This window comes from Podarcis erhardii, assembly GCF_964252035.2.
Source record: "Podarcis erhardii genome assembly, chromosome: 5".
NCBI classification, from domain to species: domain Eukaryota; kingdom Metazoa; phylum Chordata; class Lepidosauria; order Squamata; family Lacertidae; genus Podarcis; species Podarcis erhardii.
The window spans coordinates 21,708,975-21,727,567 of NC_138509.1; the positions used below are offsets into that span (position 1 = coordinate 21,708,975).

The 18,593-nt window shown below is 41.3% G+C and overlaps 2 long non-coding RNA genes across 2 annotated transcripts; both read left to right on the forward strand.

The window, feature by feature from the left end:
- The first annotated feature begins 570 nt into the window (after window positions 1-570).
- On the forward strand, window positions 571-3,201 carry LOC309341628. The gene is made up of 2 exons (XR_014156462.1): window positions 571-705; window positions 2,711-3,201. It is a non-coding gene; the product is annotated as an uncharacterized lncRNA (long non-coding RNA).
- Window positions 3,202-10,039: 6,838 nt separating this feature from the next.
- Window positions 10,040-12,571, forward strand: LOC309341650. The gene is made up of 3 exons (XR_014156497.1): window positions 10,040-10,152; window positions 10,553-10,869; window positions 10,998-12,571. It is a non-coding gene; the product is annotated as an uncharacterized lncRNA (long non-coding RNA).
- The last annotated feature ends 6,022 nt before the right edge of the window (window positions 12,572-18,593 follow it).

Below are 18,593 nucleotides of genomic sequence, written 5' to 3' on the forward strand. Positions count from 1 at the left end.
TGTAGCATGTCGCAGTGTGCCACCTGCACACAGCCAAAACACACTGCTTGACACAACATCTAATGCTGTGGGCGTAGCTGTTGTTTGCTGCAGGAGCTGTAAAAATTGAGCATGCCTGACTGGTTGACCGGTTGACTGGGCAGCTGTACAGGGGATGCTGAGAAATTTCCCTTAACAGTCTGGTTACACCTGCTTTGATTGTAAAGAACTGCAGCATTTCTGCCTCTTAATACAGTGAAGCAGGCGAACCGTGCTTTCTGAGAAGAGTATGGAGACATAAAGAAAATAAATTAATCATGTATGATTTTCCATGCTCACACAGATGTTAAAAACTTGAACACCACCCTCAGTGCATAACATTTCTGCTTGCTCCCATACAGTATTACCATAAATCGCTTTACAGCTTGAAATAGAAAGCATGCACAAAATGTAGAAGATGATCTTCTCTGCCCAAACTGGCACTGCCACCTACACTTCATCAAGATTTAAATTAAGTAAACGTGGGGGGGGGGGGGAGTCCCCTTTCTGTGAGAAAGATTTGCAGAATTGTGTGGGGAGCCAAAACAAGTTGAAGAAGTCAGGGAAAATTTATCAGAGCAGTTCAGCACACCCGACCCATGAATAGCTTTGAATCTCCCAAGATTCCAAGGCAGTTGGATCTTATTCACAATGGCATGTGCAGGTCTCAAAAACAGAAACCCAAAGGTGAGAGCTAAGCTAGAGTCCTGCAAAGTATTTCTATAAGGCTAATATGACATGGGGAAGAACCTGCCTTGACATTGTGTATCAGGTGTGGAAAATCATGGCCCTCTGAATGTTGCTGAACATTAATCAATTCATTAAAGGATGTTTGGGATCTCAGTGCTTCCAATTCCCAACTTTGCCCCAATATGGTATACAACATGGTATCTATACTGACAACATGGGCCAATGGCCTCTTCCTTGTTATCTGTTCTTTTCTTTTCAAAATTGAATACTGGGATTTGAAGCGCAGCTATTCTTAGGCAAATTTGAAACACTATGATTCTTTACAAATTGGTCTGTGGCGTCTACTCTAGACTAGACTAGACAAGGATCTAGTCTTGATGCACAAGTTGCCACAACTCAGTTCTTAGCATTTCCAATTTGAGGGCCGCAAATGAATTTTACTACAATTGAATTCCTGAGGCAGTTTTAGAGGTCTCTTCTTGGGCAAGAACATCCAGATAATTTTGAAAACAGCTAACAGCTTTGATGAAGTGAGAACATTTTCTTGTACTATGTGTATGTGTTGCTTTAACTGTTACTAAATATGTGCGATTTTGAAGTTATAGGCTGACAGAAATTGGAATGATAAACATTATGAGTACAATTAATGGACCCTGGAGTGCTGACACACTCAGTAGCTGCACAATTATCATAAGAGCAGGGAAATTACTTAATAATGGGACCATAGAATATCACTGTGCTATCTCCTGTGCTGCTGTGCAGTTCTGGCATGTGCCACATTAACAAATATAGGCCTTTCTTCTATATCTTACCTACATAAGATGTGACAGCCAAACTGAAAGCAACTGCCTAGTCCTGCTTTGTGACATAGTTCAGAACTGACCATGTAATGAGGCAGAATGAGGCAGCTGGAAAGGCTACAGCTGTTGGGGAGTAGAGAGTAGGGGGCTCTGAAAGAGAGCCCAAATTTTACTTATATAGTGGACGCGCGGGTTGCGAATGTGATCCGTGCAGGATGCACATTCACAACCTGCAGCATCCGCAACCTGCAGCGTCTGCAACCTGCAGAGGTGCGTCTGTGCACATGTAGGTTGCGATTCGGTGCTTCTGCGCATGCACAAAGCGTGATTTAGCAATTTTGCACATGCGCGACCACCAAAACCCGGAAGAAACCCGTTCCAGTACTTCCGGGTTTTGGCGGTCCGTAACCCAAAAAAACAAAACCTGAAGCGTCTGTAACCCGGGGTATGACTGTAATTTACTTATTTGATTTTGCGTGTTATATGTCGGGGCAGATTTACACACACAAAAGGGAAGCCTTTTTAATGTATATTATTATGTTTTTATATATGTTGCAAGCCGCCCAGAGTGCCTGCGACAACCCAGTCAGATGGAAAGGGTACAAATAATAAAATGATTATTATTATTAAGTTTCATGGTACCATAGAATTGTAGAGTTGGAAGGAACCTTGAGGATCATCTAGTTCAACCCCCTGCAATGCAGGAATATGCAGCTGTCACATGCGGGGATCAAACCTGCAATCTTGCAGCTATCAGCCCCAATTGAGCTATCCAGGCTCTCAAGCAAAATGGTGCAAGCAAATGATACTTTAAGAATCCTTTTGAGTGCCTGCAGCCTAAATGGCTTTCTAGGACTTTCTAGGTTTCTTAAGATGCAAATACAAAAAACCTCAACAACAATACATGTTTGTAGCAATGGTTAGCAAACAGGCATGGCGTTTGGCAATGGGTTCCACAGCATGTCTAAAATGGAAAAATGAGGTGGCCTTGATGGACCCCCTGAGGCAAGCTATTTACTTATCAGTGTTACAGGTCTTCTCATCCTGCCTGCTCCCAACAAATAGCATTCTGTGGCTGCTGAGTATGCTCAGTCCTCAGGGTTTTCTTTCCTTCTCTTGGGTTTTGAAGAAGTTTATTTGTTTCTACTTCTGTGAACCTTAGGGCTCCCCTAAATCTGTTGATACCTCCCTCTTGTGCATAGATGTTGCCAGTTTGACTGCTCGATGATCAGCCCTCGAGAGAATGAATTCCCTATGAGTGTCTATGCAATGGAGCCTGGTTTTTAAAAATTCCTCACACTAGCTACATCTCAGGAAGATCTTATAGGAAAGCCAGGCCTTCTGCCGAGATCCTGAAGCACAAAAACAGGAGTCCATAGAACCAGCCAAGTATGTGAACACACTGGTATTTATTGAGATAAATGTTGTTTATGTACACACTCCCAGGAAATGAACTGAGACTACAGCTTGCTCAGTCGCATTTTTAACAGTGGAGAATCTGAACAATCATCAGGCTAAAAGGTATATGGAGATTAATAGGGTTCATTTTTCTTAAGAAAGATTGTATTTATTAAACCATTATAGGAATTTAGGTGGAGATAACCTGTGTGAGAATTCAGATTAATGTTTTGGAAATGAATAATCAACTGTGGATGTACCAAACTCCAGAGAAAATAAAATCGTTGAAGGCTGGTGTGAGGGCTATTTGATCTTAGAATGAGCACACAGGTTAGTCAAGAGCACCTTTGCATGCTATTCTTATAAAGCAGCATAATCAAGGGACAATGAGGCTGACAGAAGCCAACTCCTCCAATAAAATATTTGAAGGGGCTGCCCCCAGTTGATGGGCATTGCTATTCAAATGGTGTTTGTGCAGCACATCATGTGATCAGTTATGTGGGTTGGGGATTACTTGCCCCCCCCCAATATTTTATTCAAGTTGGCACCCTGATGAGCCTGCACAATTGCCCTTCCCCCAAGGGCACATGGCTTCCCTTACCTCTGACATCCGTGTTATGTTTTCTCTTCCTCCGTCTCATGCCTCCTCTTCCAACTCCAACTTTCTTGCCAGGAAACACTCTTGACAGACACCTCCCATTAGCCATTAACATCAGGGGGTGGGAGTCAAGGAAGCAGAAGAGACCTCCTGATGCATTAGCACAGTGTCAGTGGTAGTGAGCTTTGCCTTTGTGATACAGAGCGCAGGCACCACTGAACATTTTCTGTCGAGATACTTCCATTTTTTACTGAGATAATGTATGTGTCACACTCTGAATGCTCAGCAAATCAGCAAAGAAATGCTTACTGTTATCATTAGTAGTGCCAGCTAAAAGCCTGTCAAGTTGAAATGATGGGAGAGGAATGGAGAGCTCCCCATTCTTTCCTTTGCCTGACACCCAGCCCTCCCATCCATCACAGAGGCCATTTACACTGGGAAAGCAAAGAGCTGGGGCCTGGCATGCTTCCCCCAACCTACAGTTGGTTCCTCAAACTGAATACGGCCTACAGACTAGGCCCAGAGGAACTATGGAATGGTTATCCCCTCCAGACTCTGCATTGTCCGCTTCCTGCTTCTTGAAGCTAATCCCTGTTTTGTGTGTGTTGTGGATGACAGAGACACATTGTCCCTCTCTCATAGTCCTGGACTTTAGGATGGAGAAGATGCGTACTGTTTCCATTGCATGTGTTTCCTGGTCACCTACTGTCAGGGTTGTGAGTACTCCCCCCCCCACCTCCGTACATACATACACACACACCATAACCAAGAATTGATTTCTCTATGGGAATGAGTGATACCTAACATGTTCACAGCAGAAAGTAAACGGGTCCCTTGGGAACAGAGTGCGGACTAAATCTGCTTCTTGCCCTTGGTGAACACAGCTACTGAGAATCAAGAGAATCACGGTTTGGATTTTGTTTGTTCGTCACACTATAGTATAGCACAATATGGCATTAAGGGATGGGGTAGGATATGAGGGGCCTCGTTTTTTTCATCTATAGGTTTAATTGAACACAACTGCTTTGGACTCGGACCACCCATGCAGTATGCTTTTCTTTAAGGCTGGGGTGTGAGAACCTTTAGGCTAAATATGGTCCCCAGGTCCCTTTATCTAGTCCTTGAGAATCTTCCCAGACACACCCTTCCCCAGCTACATCTCCTCTCCAGCTCTGTTCTACACCCACTTTGAGTGTGTTTTCCGGGAAGAATGGCAGATGAAGGTGATGGACTACATGGAACTGGCGGAAATGACTGGCAGAATCCGAGACTTGGGAGAAGAGTCGGTGGAAGAAGATTGGAAGAAATTTAAAGTTTATTTACAGAAACATTGTAAAATTAAGGAATGTTAGAAGGAGGCTGGAATGAAGTTATGTGGCTTTAGCAGAAATATTATCAAGGACTAAGTAAAAATAGACTGTTAATGGATGAAAGGAGGAAAGGTAAAGTTACATTATATTAAGATAAATTATAGGATAAAAATTGGGAAGAATGGAAAGGATTTGCTGAAATAGCTAACCGAACTAGAATACAAAAAAGGGAGGTGCGAGGAGGTCAAGGAAACAAGCAAATGAAAGATAAGTTATGGGAAGGTTCGTTGTGGGTTTTTTTTTAATTGTTTCTATTTTTCTATTTTTCTGTTTTTTATAATTATTTTTTTCTTTTTTCTATTCTCTTTTTTTCTTATTGTGACGTGTTGTTAAGTTTGTGTTTAACTTGGTGTTTTTTCTTTTTCTTTTTGTAACCTTTAAAACTTTAATAAATATTATTTTTTTAAAAAAAGAGTGTGTTTTCCACGTTGGAATGCATCCTTAAACCATGATAATGCCTCTTGCTTGCCCAAATGCAGGAGTGTGTGTGTGCGCGCGCGCACGCATGCGCACTCAAGCGCCAAACCCTTTTTGTGTGCCTAAAATGTACCCTACCATAGGAAGATAAGAAATCCCATCCGTTGCCCCACCCACTTTCTTCTCTAGCTGCAGCCACCACTGGAATATGCACTCTGGAAAACATTCTGCCAATTAAAATTGGGACAGGCATCTTTCCGTGCTGTGCTTTCTTGTGAGCCAGCTGGGGCTTCCTTGTCCCAGCCTCCTGTTTCTGTTACAGACAGCAGCTCCCTCAGCAAGCATCACAAGAGCACCTCCAGCTCTTCCTCTTCTTCTTTGTTACGGTCCTCTTCTCCATTGGCTTCTCCTCCTCTGGTGGGGGCAGTCTGGCCTTCGCCACAACCAGCTCCCCCTCCCTAGGCTGTAAATTGGGTGCCTTCCTTCATGCAAAAGACATGGATCTTTTGGTGCCAAGCTCTTGTGGGAGAGCTTGGTGCCGAAAATGGGTCATCCAATCAGAAGCTGGAGTGGCTTCTGTAATTCTGAAAGATTTATACAATCTGAGGTGAAACCAGAGTATGGCTTCAGAAATTCTGGGATGTCCTGGTCAAATCGTGTTGACAGGTATGGGATGACTGTGAATGAGAAAATTTGGCCGCTGGGCTGAAAAAAAAAAATTTCTCATCTGTGTAAGAAACCCATCCACACAAGTTCTTGCCTTCAATGTCTTTTCATTTATATAGATATAGATATTGATTTGTATCTGGAAGTTCTACTGAGTGGGTGTTTAATCTTACCTATATACAAGCAGGTGATTCTCATTCAGAAAAATCTCCATCGCTGCCAGCATTATTGCTCAACATAAATCAGAGTGCATTTAGAGTTCTGATAAAAGCATCCAATAAACTTTTCTCTGTATCATGAAATGAGACCTGTTTGACTCCACTCATTGCTAGCACCACCTTTGGAATGAATATTAGTGAAATGGCTATTCCAAGACTTATTAGAAGGGATGGAGATTCATTCTTTCTTTTTGCTGTGCTCGTCCTTAACCTGCGCAGCCCATCAACACAGCATAATAACAGCAGAAGGAAAAAGTTGAATATTGATATTAGCTTTACCGGCATGTGACAAGCCTGGCATTTGCTTCAATTGGGAGCATCAGTAAAATAGACTCCGAAAGATTATGGCACAAATCATGGTTTGCAAGGAGTTTTCAGGGGCAATGTTTCCGTTCCTCTTTGAAACCTTAACTGTTAAGTCAATTTGGGAAGAAAAGGCAATTATTATTGAATTATTATTGAATATATATGGCATCAAAGTCCAACTTTAGTTTGGGACACTGTTCACATATTAGCAGCGTGGACAAATTGGGTGATCGTCAGCAAGTCACTGTCACTCAGTTGTCCTCCTATAAAATAAGATGGGGGGAAAACACATTTGTCACACTGTATGACAAAGAGGATTGGAACATAGAGCGGAGACTGTTCATTGCACTGTGCATTCTGGGCCTTGCATGCAGGTAGCATGACTGGTTCAGCTGCACTGGGCACCAGTACCACAGGGGGCACCACAACAATGATTTAGAACAGAAGCACAAGAAGCGAGGGGTGCCTTAAATCCGCATCTAAATCACACACAGTTCTTTATTCAGGTCAAAACTGATTATAGTAACCATTGCTGCATGATGATGCCTTATCAGCCTACAAATTCCTTTTTTAAAATTATATATTGGGGATTTTCCCCCCTCTTCTTTTCCTCAATACTGCAGCCATACTGTTTTCCCATGCAAAGCTGGCTGTTTTTCAAGGATTTTGTATACTTTTCTTCATCAAGTGGTAAACAATTCAGAATAGCTGCACATTGCACTTGATGTAGTCTTATAAGTGGGAGGTGACAGCTTAGCTGATCTTATCCAGAGTGAAAAGGTTAAATTAAGGAATGATTTATTCGGTCTTTGCCTTCCATTAGCAATGAATTTATTCATTGAAGAGATGAAAAATCTCCAGTTGTTTATTGTGTGTATATTTTATTTGAAACATGCTCCAAGGCCTGATTTGGTTAAGAATATGCTAACAATGAAACACACACGCACACCCTAATTAAATTGCAACCACAAGTTCATTTTATCTTGACTGCCTTAATAAATCCATTATGCACAGGTTAGTAAACCATGGAGTGATTGTGTTAATGAAAGGGGTGGAGTTAGAATTAGAGTTATACCAGTTTATCTAGGTTTCTTAGGCCTAGACTATGCGATCAACAGCCATGCAGGATGCAAGTATTGCAGGACTGTACCACTTCAGACAGCAGGTAGGGGATCAAACATATACCAGCACAAAACCCCTGAGCGGAGAAAGCAAAGCCTTGATTTCCCCTCTTTTGTACTCCTCTTGAATTCCCATTGAACTAGAAGAACATTAAAAAAATAATTCATGAAAACAGACCAGGCAATTTTTAGAACTTCAAAATTCTAGGGGTGAAATTTGGTTGTGGGGCAGTGGGGGAGGTAGTGCTGTCCTCTGCTACTGATGCACATGGTAGCTACACACCCTGCCAATGGCGCATTCTGCTAGGACGTGCAGTTATGCATGTGCGTTGAGAGCTATCATAGAAGGCTATGCAGCAGCTCTGTGCATGAACATGTGTATGCACTTAGAATTCCTTCAGATGCTAGCCTAATGTGCAGATGGATGAGGCAGTGGCAAGGGGTAGGACGGGTCCATGGGGCCCTGCAAGAATCCCCATGCATTCCTTCAGTAGGTGGGGAGTGTCATCTGAATCCTTCAAGAAACGTGCATTCCAGAGACCCAATTGCATCCCAACAGAAAGAGCAGAAATTATATAATGGACAAGAGAAATTAGAGCAAAAATACTTAGAGAACATTTAGGAACATGGGGCTTTTATTACTCCCACATGATACTGTACAGATGGAATCTAGACACATATTTCAAAAAAACATACTGTGAAAATGCTTTTTTAAAAAAAGCGTTTTGAAAAAAATATTGAATTTGCCATGAGCTCATCATTACCAACTAGTGTCACATTTGCGTAATGCACTTAAAACTCACTTAAAACATTATATTTGCAGCTGTATAGCTGAGTCCTGTATCTTTAAGCATAGCACTTTACCAAACACGGTATCTACTGAATGTTGTCCCAAAATTTAATTTATTATAGACTTAGCTCATTGGCCGATGTCTGGCCAAAAATTAAAACTGGCAAGGGGAGATGGAAGGAATCACTTGCCTGGTGATAGCAAAAAATAATCATATTGGAGGAGCAACACCTATAACCTGCAGGGCTTATTATTCCTCCAGAGCAGGCTATAGCAGCACAGAATCATAGGCAGGCTGTCAACAATGGCTACTCCCCAAACTGTAATAGAGGAATGTGATGGTCATAGTGAAGTTTAGAATGGGATCTGGGTGAAGGGTTGTTAAAAGCAGGACAAGGTGCATGGGGATATTTTGGGAGACAGGTGTGGGGCTGCCAGATGAATTTATTTATATATATATAAAAAATATTTATAAAAATGAATTGAAAATAACAAGGAGCTGATGACTGGTTTGCTGGATTGATAAAATAGATCAAAGTCCTTAATTGGGTTGCTGTTTTTGACCACAGTTGTGACCCCTTACTACAAAGTTCTGATTATAATCGATCAAATGTGGTTCCAAATAATAAAGGCTGCTATCTGCGCCAATTCTAGTGGAGACCTGGATTAATGGAGCTGAGCCATTGCAAGGAGAACATTATAGCATGTACTTTACTATAGATTTCTTTGTTTATAACCATCCACAAGTGCAGGCATTTCTCTTGTCCCATAAAGAGTATATTTGGAAGTTTGGGTTCCCTATATTCCTCACTGCAGAGGACTTAACTCAAACACCTAGCTATTTTTCTTTAAAGAGACCCTATTTAGGCAAGCGTATTATACCTCTTATCAGGCTGTCTTCTTACATAAGCAGGTTGAGGTCACGTAATAAGGATAAGCCCCACAGGAAAACGTAGATGTTTCTTTAAATGGCACTGATGACTCACAATGTGACATTTCCCCCCTTGAGTCACTATGGAACAAATTCTGCCATAGTGTCTGGGCAGGGAACTGAGCAACTAAAAGAGCTCTTTAAGGTGAAATGATAAGTGGTTATAAGATATTTTTTGGGTTCCCTTTCAGTCCTCAGGCCCTGGCTAATTTCTTTTTGCCTGCAGCACATTAAGAAATAAATGTTCCCCACAGCTTCTGTTAGGGAAAAAAGTTATCTCAACTTCACAGCCCTTTGGAAACAAAAACAGTCTTGTAAGTCATGCCACATTGGCCTGGTTTTTAACCCATAAAATTTCTGGAAGCAGTGAAGGATGGATGAATAGGGCAAATGGGGCATTGCCCCACCGACTCCTGTCTATCCTCAGCCAACCCCCATCCAGAGTGGAGCACTTTAGAATGCATCCCAGAGTCTTTGTGATGTCAGCAGTCAGAACTTACTGGAACTCAGTTCTGGCACCTCTCAGGTGGGCAGCATTGCCATTATAAGAGGAGGAGGAGGAGGAGAAGAGTTTGGATTTGATATCCCGCTTTATCACTACCCGAAGGAGTCTCAAAGCAGCTAACATTCTCCTTTCCCTTCCTCCCCCACAACAAACACTCTGTGAGGTGAGCGGGGCTGACAGACTTCAGAGAAGTGTGACTAGCCCAAGGTCACCCAACAGCTGCATGTGGAGGAGCGGAGACACGAACCCGGTTCCCCAGATTACGAGACTACCGCTCTTAACCACTACACCACACTGGCTCCCAGAACAAAGGAGGCGTTCATGGTGAGTTTAAGCACCTCTTTTCCTAGAAAAATAGTTCTGCCCCTACTTGTCTACTGCCTCATTGGCTCTGGCTCCACCTACCGTTGGTCTCCTTGTTTTCTGCCCTGTCAATCCCAATGAGCACCACCCACCACTGATGGCAGTTGATCAGTTCCTGTCTATATTGCAGTCCCTGCAAAACTGGGTGATGAACAGGGTTGGGAAGCTGTTTTAGTCTACTCCTAGAAATACATATACAGAGCGAATGCTGTGGCTCCAGCTTCATGCTAAGAAGCATGAACACACATGAAGCGACCAGCTTAATCCATGCTAGTGAAAAGCTACCAAATGGGGAAATATGTGCCAACTTCTGTTCACGTCTATATGGCAACATTTCCCCTTCCATGAACTTTGCTTACAGGGTCAAGGAAGGCTGTGCCTTTCTGAAGTGTGAAATCTGTTAGTTGCAAGTCATGCAAATAGGACTGAGATGAGCGTGGGGATTGGTGGAATGGCTGCTGACATCACAAAGACTCTGGTGACACTCTAAAGCTAGGAAAGACAGTGATATTTCTGCATACAGTTTCAAAGAGAAAAAATACTGGCTGAAGACTTGCAGGACCGCCAACTGCTATCAGATACTTTCACCTCTCAGTTTCTCTTCAGCGATGCCAACAAATCAATTCAGAAGGAAAAGGAAGAGTCCCAGATGAAATGATAGAAGATTGTGCAAAACAGGTGAGGAAAGGGGGAAGATCTTTTCTCTTATGGAAATTATCACCATTCCCAATAAAAGGAACAATGGTTACACAAGTATTAAGGCAAGGTAACTATTGTTACTCAAACATTTCATTATTGCACTGTAGGCTGGAAGTGCCAAACACAGACCTGAGGTACAATTGCTGTTTCTAACATCAGAATTACCTGGTTAAAATTCAGCTGCTCTGTGAAGCAACTAAATCTGCTCAACACCATCTGGCAGCTACGAAGTGGGGGGCAGGGTGATCTACTTTCTGCACAGGTATAATTAACTGATATTTCACTAGCAGAATGCAGTACGAGACATGAAATGCACATCTCATTTAAAGCACTGACATTCTGTGACATAACTATATGAGACCTTCAGTGTTTCAGTTTTAATATTTCTGAAGGCTTTGATTTCATTAGTGTAGCCAGAGAAAGTGGTAGAAGGGGCAGCCTGTCATGTCTACAATAAAGTCTATTAAATATAAAGGCGCTGAAATAGCCATTCACTTTATAATGTATTGCACAGTGCAAAACATGAAAGGTTGGCCACAGAACACATTTTCTGGAGAGCTTCAGATAAATCTGCTACTTATTTATCTCTTACACCAATCAGCCAATGGTCATACTGGGGGGCTGCAGTCCCAAAACATCTGGAATGTGGCAGCATCTTCATCCCTGAGACCCTTAAATTTACAATATGGACTGCACAATGGCAACGTCAGAGAAAGGAAATGGGAAGGTCGCTAAAGGAGCAAATTGAATTTCTAAAGTGTGATACAGGCCTTTCCTTCAATGAATTCATAAGGGGTTAGTGAAGGGGAAAACTACTTGCCTGGGGCTCTCTCTGTCACTCCAAAATTGGTTCTATTTCTGCTCCTGTTGAAAGTAACATAGATGCCAGAAAGTTGGGTAAGATGGAGGAGTCCTTTATTTAAAATATTTATATGCCACCCTATGTCCAGTATTGTTTCTAGTCTGGTTCCCAGTAATAGTTTATTTGTGGAATTATTTATTTAATAGAAAGCTTTTCTCAGCTGTAAAACAGCCCTCACAAGGCAGCATACAATTCTAGAATAAAACATAACAACGTATCATATCTTCCATTTAAATACGTGCACCCATTAAAAGGAACAATACAAAATGATCCAGAGTGTAGCAACTAATGAAACACAGACTGCAATAAAAACGTTTTTAATAATACAGCCATTTTTTAAAACAGCAACAACCCTAATAAAACACAGAAAATAAACCACAGCAAACAGAAGCATAGAGATGCTTTCAAAACAGAGAGGTTTTCACCTGGTGCCTAAAGGATAATAGTGTTGGTGTCAGGCCAGCCTCCCTGAAAAAAGGCATTCATAACTGGGTCACCACAGCCCCAGTGGCCCTCTCCCGAGGGTCTCTGCACCCTCACATACTGGATGTTTGAAGGAAATGGGAGGCCTTGTCTGAAGCCCCTGGCCCAACCAAGACACAATGTCTTCAGAGCATCGGAATTTCTCCTGAAGAGGAAATATTCCTAAGCATCATCTAAACCAGCACTGGGGAGGGCCCACAAGCCTAATTAGACTGACCACCCCTCCCCATTTTGCCTGCCCTGCAAAGCCATCTGGAGGATGTCACAAGTCGGCTGGATTTGGAGGTTTCTGCAAAGGAGAAATACCTTTCAAGGGAAAGCGTAAGACTTTTGATAAAGCTTATCAGACTTTATCGGGGGTTCCATTCACCCCTAGGTCAGAAACATCGTGGGAGCGCAGGAGCAGGGTGTGCTTGCTGCAAAAACTACTCTGGCTCACCTTGTTCTCTGTATGAACAATTGTAGCATCTGCCTGCCTGCCTGCCTGCCTGCCTGCCTGCCTGCCTACACACTGGGCTTTGCTGATGGTGGGCATAATAAACAATGTTTATAACTCCCATAAGAGGTGGAAAGCTGACATTTCCTAACCCACACTACTAGAAAAAAGAAAGTGGGAATTTCCCCTCACCCTGACACCACCTTCCAAAATGTCAGCAGCAGCCAGAAGCATATTTGTGACTGAGAATGCAACCTATTTTTGCTAGTAATTTGGTCAGTCATCCAGGTATTGCTTTTTTCATGTACCAACATTTTAACTGAATTCATATTAGGTCACGTTAAAAAAAAAAATCAGTACATTTTTCTCCTCAGTTTTAACTGTCCAATATCACCAATACATTAAAGATGGACTGAATTTCTAAATATATTCTGTAAAGTCCAAAATCAAGCACGTGAGATTTAGGAGAGGGAGACAACAGGCAACATATAGTCGTATAACTTCGATGTTTTAATCAATGTCCACACATTCATTGGTGTACCTATTATAATGCACTAGGCATTGGAAGGCAATATTTATAACAAATATTTAATGTGGATTCAGTGATTAAATAGGCAAATTTAATTTTGACGACCTTCTCCCCCCCCCCAGCTAATCAATGTAGAAGTGATTACATGACAAAACTAGAGTGCTTTTATTTTATGAAAAGGCAAATCAAACAGAGAAACTTCACCTTTCAGTTGAGCAATACTGATGAATGAACAGACCGTTTCCCAGGGATTAATGGACAGCTGAGACAGTTGATGGCTGGAGGCCTTTGCTTTGGGCCATTAACCTCAGGTGGTCATTAATTCTGCTAATAATGCCATGTGTCTTGATCATTATCGCGCTTCTACCATGATGGAGTAGCAAAGGTTCCATTTGAGAATATTAAAATATGCATTAGAAAAAATAATTTTTTCAAACCTCCTGGTTTGGTAACCATGACACAGAACAAAAGAAGCCAATCGCCTGATTAAAGTAATTTAGTGGCTTCCATCTGTTTTATTTAAAAAGCTCACCAGCAGCACCTTTTTTCTGTTTGCGATATGCCTGGTAAAAACACTTATACTGGGAGTGAACAGCCCAATCCTGAGGGCTGCTCCACACTGCACATTTATCAGCTGACAACTGCAACATCCTGTGACAACCTAAATGAGTGAATGGTCCATCCTAGATCAAACATCTGAGGTAGAACTCTACATCGCCTTGTGTACAATCTATTTCCATTTCTCACATTTCAAGTTCACTGTGGTGAAATCAAATGAGATGCCCATAGATGTGGGAACATGCTCTGAGAACAGTGACACCAGTAACTGAGTGCCTAGGATGGGGCAAAATGGCAATCATATCAATGTTAGGTTTTGCCGAGGTTGCAGGCTGATCTTGAGTCACTGCACTAGCCAAGGAAGATAGATTCCAACTGATACAGATAATGGTGATGCTTAGAACTGAACGTGGAATCTTCTGCATGTGATCTACCTGTGAGTTATGGTCTTTATGGCTGTGAGACAGATGCCTCAGTCAGACTCAGTCAGTATGCATGTAGACCAGGAAGGCAAGGCAAGTGTTCAGGGAAGGAAGCAGAACTATGGACAGCTCCAAGTAGCATTGTGCAGAATTCAGGCAGCCTAGATAATAGCATTGAAGACCAACAGGCTTGGGAGGATATTGCTGCTTGAAGGTCTAGGTCCAAATTTCCTAGGCCCACCCTTTGATCCTACCAGACACATTCCACCAGAACAGTTCTTATGAGAGTGATTCTTGGACCTAGTCTTCTTCAGTGCTTTTTTTCTTTAAAAAAAAAATGTTTAGGGGTACTCTCATTTTGACTCAAGAAAATCACTGGGAAAGGAAATGAAGTTGCCATTGGAGGTGGTAACAACAAAACTGACCAATCACTGTGCTAGATTCCAACTCCTACTACACATATTAAATGCCCGCTTCCATGTGAGACTCAGGAAACACCGTGACAGGAAATGAGGCTGCCATTGGGGGTAGCAATGGAACTGATGATTCACCATGCTAGAGAAGAAACTAACATTTTTTAAATTTTTAGTTTATTCTCCTGTTAGATTCACAAAATGTTTAGGGGTATTGACTATAATTGTTTTAGCCAGAAAATCTCCAGCTCGTTCTAAGATTATGTCAAGAAAATGTGACAAACTTAACCACTGGCTGTCCTGCGGTATTCACCAAGAATCATACAATCACAGAATTGTAGAGTAAGGAACTATGAGAATAATCTAGTCCAACCCCCCACCCAGCAATGCAATTTATCCAACTTAGAGCTTGAACCCACAACCCCAAGATTAAGAGTCTCATGCTCTGAACTATCCTGAAGACATAATATTTAAAAACAAGGTCTCTGACTTCCCAATTTTTCTGAAATCTAAATGTTGAGATCATCCACACAGATATATATTTTTTCTAAGTCCTGATGAGAAGTGATTTTTTTAAAATTATTTCTGCTAAAAATGCAAACAATTCTCATACATTATATGCAATACCACACATATGGCATAATATGCATAGTAGATACATGCACACTCTAGGTTTTCTAATGTAACACATAAACAGATACAGCAATACATATAACCATATAAGATGCTTTTGTATCAATTATTATAAAAGTACAGTGGTACCTTGGTTCTCAAAGGCCTTGGTACTCAAACAACTTGGAACACAAACACTGCAAACCCAGAAGCAAGTGTTCTGGTTTGTGAACTTTTTTCGGAAGCTGAACGTGCTCTGTTTTGAGTGTTACACTTCCAATTTGAGTGCCATGCTTCCGTTTTGAGTGTTACACTGAGGGACGCCTGTTTTTGCTATTTATTTTGCCTTTTTGTTTTTGTGGCTTTTTCGGTTAGTTTGTTTTTGTGACTGTGTGGAACCCAGTTCAGCTACTGATTGATTGATTGTGTGACTGCAGTACATTGTTTATTGCTTTCATTTTATGGATCAATGGTCTCGTTAGATAGTAAAATTCATGTTTAATTGTTGTTTTAGGGGTTGTTTTTAGAAGTCTGGAATTGATTAATCCATTTTACATTACTTTCTATGGGAAAGCATGCCTTGGTTTTGGAATGCTTTGGATTTGGAACGGACTTCCAGAACGGATTAAGTTTGAGAAATTAGGTACCACTGTATGCTGCAGAGATATAGTAGCGCATGCAGCTTGACCCATTTATGTCACACACACACACATACAAAATAAGTATTTTTTCATACAATGTTGCATTTCAGTAGTCAGGGTTTCTAAACAAAAACACATGACAATGCACAAACGGCTTGGCCACAAGCAGCTGCTAGATGCAAGAGACAGTCTGATGCAGGCAAAGCTCAGTTGGTTCAGGAGCACCAGATTCCATGCATAAATCAATTTTAAATGGACTCCTCCTCCTTTTAAATGGACTCCTCCTCTATCCCTACCTTTGTTGAGCAGGAAATGTCTGCATGAGGTTTCCACTTACATTCACTTGAACATGAGTAGTGCTCTCTGGGAGACCAGTGAGCTGATAAAGCAAGGTCTTCCCTGATCAAGTGGAGGGTCCTACTGATGTTCATGAGAATGTCAGCAGCAACACACAAAGGGATAGATGTGCCATGCGTATGCTGTTCTCACCCTTTTTGGAGGAAACAAAATTGCCACACCTCTTCTCCCCTGGAAGAAGAGGAGAAGTGGTATCTCCCATGGGGGAAACATTATGGTTTGATGGGTGCTTTCGCCCAATGGGGAGAGGTGGTGACAGGCTATTTAAGCTTGTTCCGCCCCACACTTGGTTGAATCTGACTACTTAATTGGTCTTGTAAATCCTCAAGTTGTCACATTTAATAAATATAACCTGTTTATCCACATTTGGTTGTCTTCCTGGTGTGCTGGTAATGTGTCCTTGCCCCACTTTTAAACACTGTATTTTCAGATAGATGGTTGAATGTGGCTTTTGTTCTGACACATACTTAGAATTATCTTGTGCCTTCTTCTTCAACACAGGCCCCAACATCTCAGGACTGCCTCCGAACATACCATGTTCCTAACTGGGTTTAGATCTACTTCTTTTTCAGGTTACTTTTTTTTAAAAAAAGAACTTTTGTACTAGCTTATCTGCATGAATACAAAATATATTAGAATAAATTATTTTCAAATGAATGTAAAAGCTCGAGGTTTTTCGACACTGGGATGATTAAAGTTGATTATCATAGCTAAATGTTGACAATATAATATATTCCCCAATTATGCCTCTGAATACTAAATCTTACATTGCAAATTATTTGCTTGTCATTGAGCTCCTTTTGCTTAAAAATAGTGTCTATTAAATATAGTTTTTTGAAATTTCAACTCACATGCACCAAAAGAAGAAAGAAAATGGGACCATCAGTATACCAGTAACCCAGTAGTCCATCACTACATCACCTGGTCTACTTGTGTATAGGTTATTATTTTAAATGAATGTTGGGAAAAGCAATGGAGGAAGGAAAGTTTCAGATGGGGGTTTCAATCTTTGTAGCTGAGCTCTAAGGTCACTGGTTGCAGGGATGCCACAAGACCTTCACTCGGTTTTGGCATGTTTTCTTTGAGCACAAATATACTACACTATGGCCCAGGAGTCTACATGCTGTTATTATGTCAGGACACATTACCAGCAGATGAGAGGAAAACATGTCTTTCAAGCATCCTTGTGCTGATATTCTCAGATAAGCTGAAATAGTTACTGAGTCTGTCCACTGATTTAAGAATCTTAGTTGATCATTCTTCTTTTAATCAATTAAATAAATGTGCATGTTACAACTTCTATAGGTCTCTTTTTGAGTTAATGAAGCTAGTTTGAGTGAACTTACAATTTGCTGTGTGATCTACGAGTGTCTACTCAGTACTAAGGCCATTAAGTTCATCATGGCTTACTCCTAGGTCAGTGGCTTGGGGAAACTAGCCCCAGTAAATAAAAGCTATGCTCATTATTAGAAGGAAAGTCTCTCTTTAATATTTTCTTTCTCCTTCCTTATTAAATAAACACAGCAGAACCTCCAAAGGCTAAAAAATAAAGAAGTGTTGCCCTTGTGCCTCAGCTCCACCAATTAATCAACTAAACCTTTGGTTGATTAATCTACAGATTAAACAAATGAAAGTGTGCAGACCTAATGGAAATGAATAACTGGCTCAGGTTAATGATGAACAATTGGCTGGTCTCTCAGATCTCATTAGCCTTTAGTGAGTGTCATCAAGAAAGCAGTCATTTGGGTGAGCCTTACAATAGCCTCATTTTTCTGAAGACTGCCTGGTTTCTGCAGTCAACTGAAATGGTGTGCTGGTGTAGGAGAGTGGGGCCTCCACAATGCAGTAGACATACATACTTTCTGGTAAATACCAAATAACATGAATTGGTCCTCCACATGATTTGCAATTCATGCTGAAGGTCATGATGACACCAGGGAATATTTCATGACAGAGGGAAGAGGTCTGCACCACGTTCCACAACATTTATTTCAGTGTTGTCCTAGCTGAATTAGGAGTGGTGTGCATGCATTGCTAAAGGTATTTCCAAAGCACATTGAAATCCTCAAAGCTTAAAAATAAGTGATGCAGAAGCAACAGGTTATAAATAAAAACTGTCTGCTCACGAATCTTGATCAGATAGATTTCACGAGTGGTAGACAGTAATGCTCTCTGTCACTCAAAAGCTATTAAATTCTAACTCAGCAAACAGACCTAAATAAATAAGGGCAAGATTTGATTTATGTTTCATGCTAGAATGACATCTTTGGGAGAGCTTTTCTTTGTTTTCTGCACATCTGAAGTTCAGAAAAATGCATCCCAGGTTTTCAGTAGTTCAAAGGGAAGAATTGTGTAGCTGTTGTTCACCTACTATGTGGTTGTATGTAGAA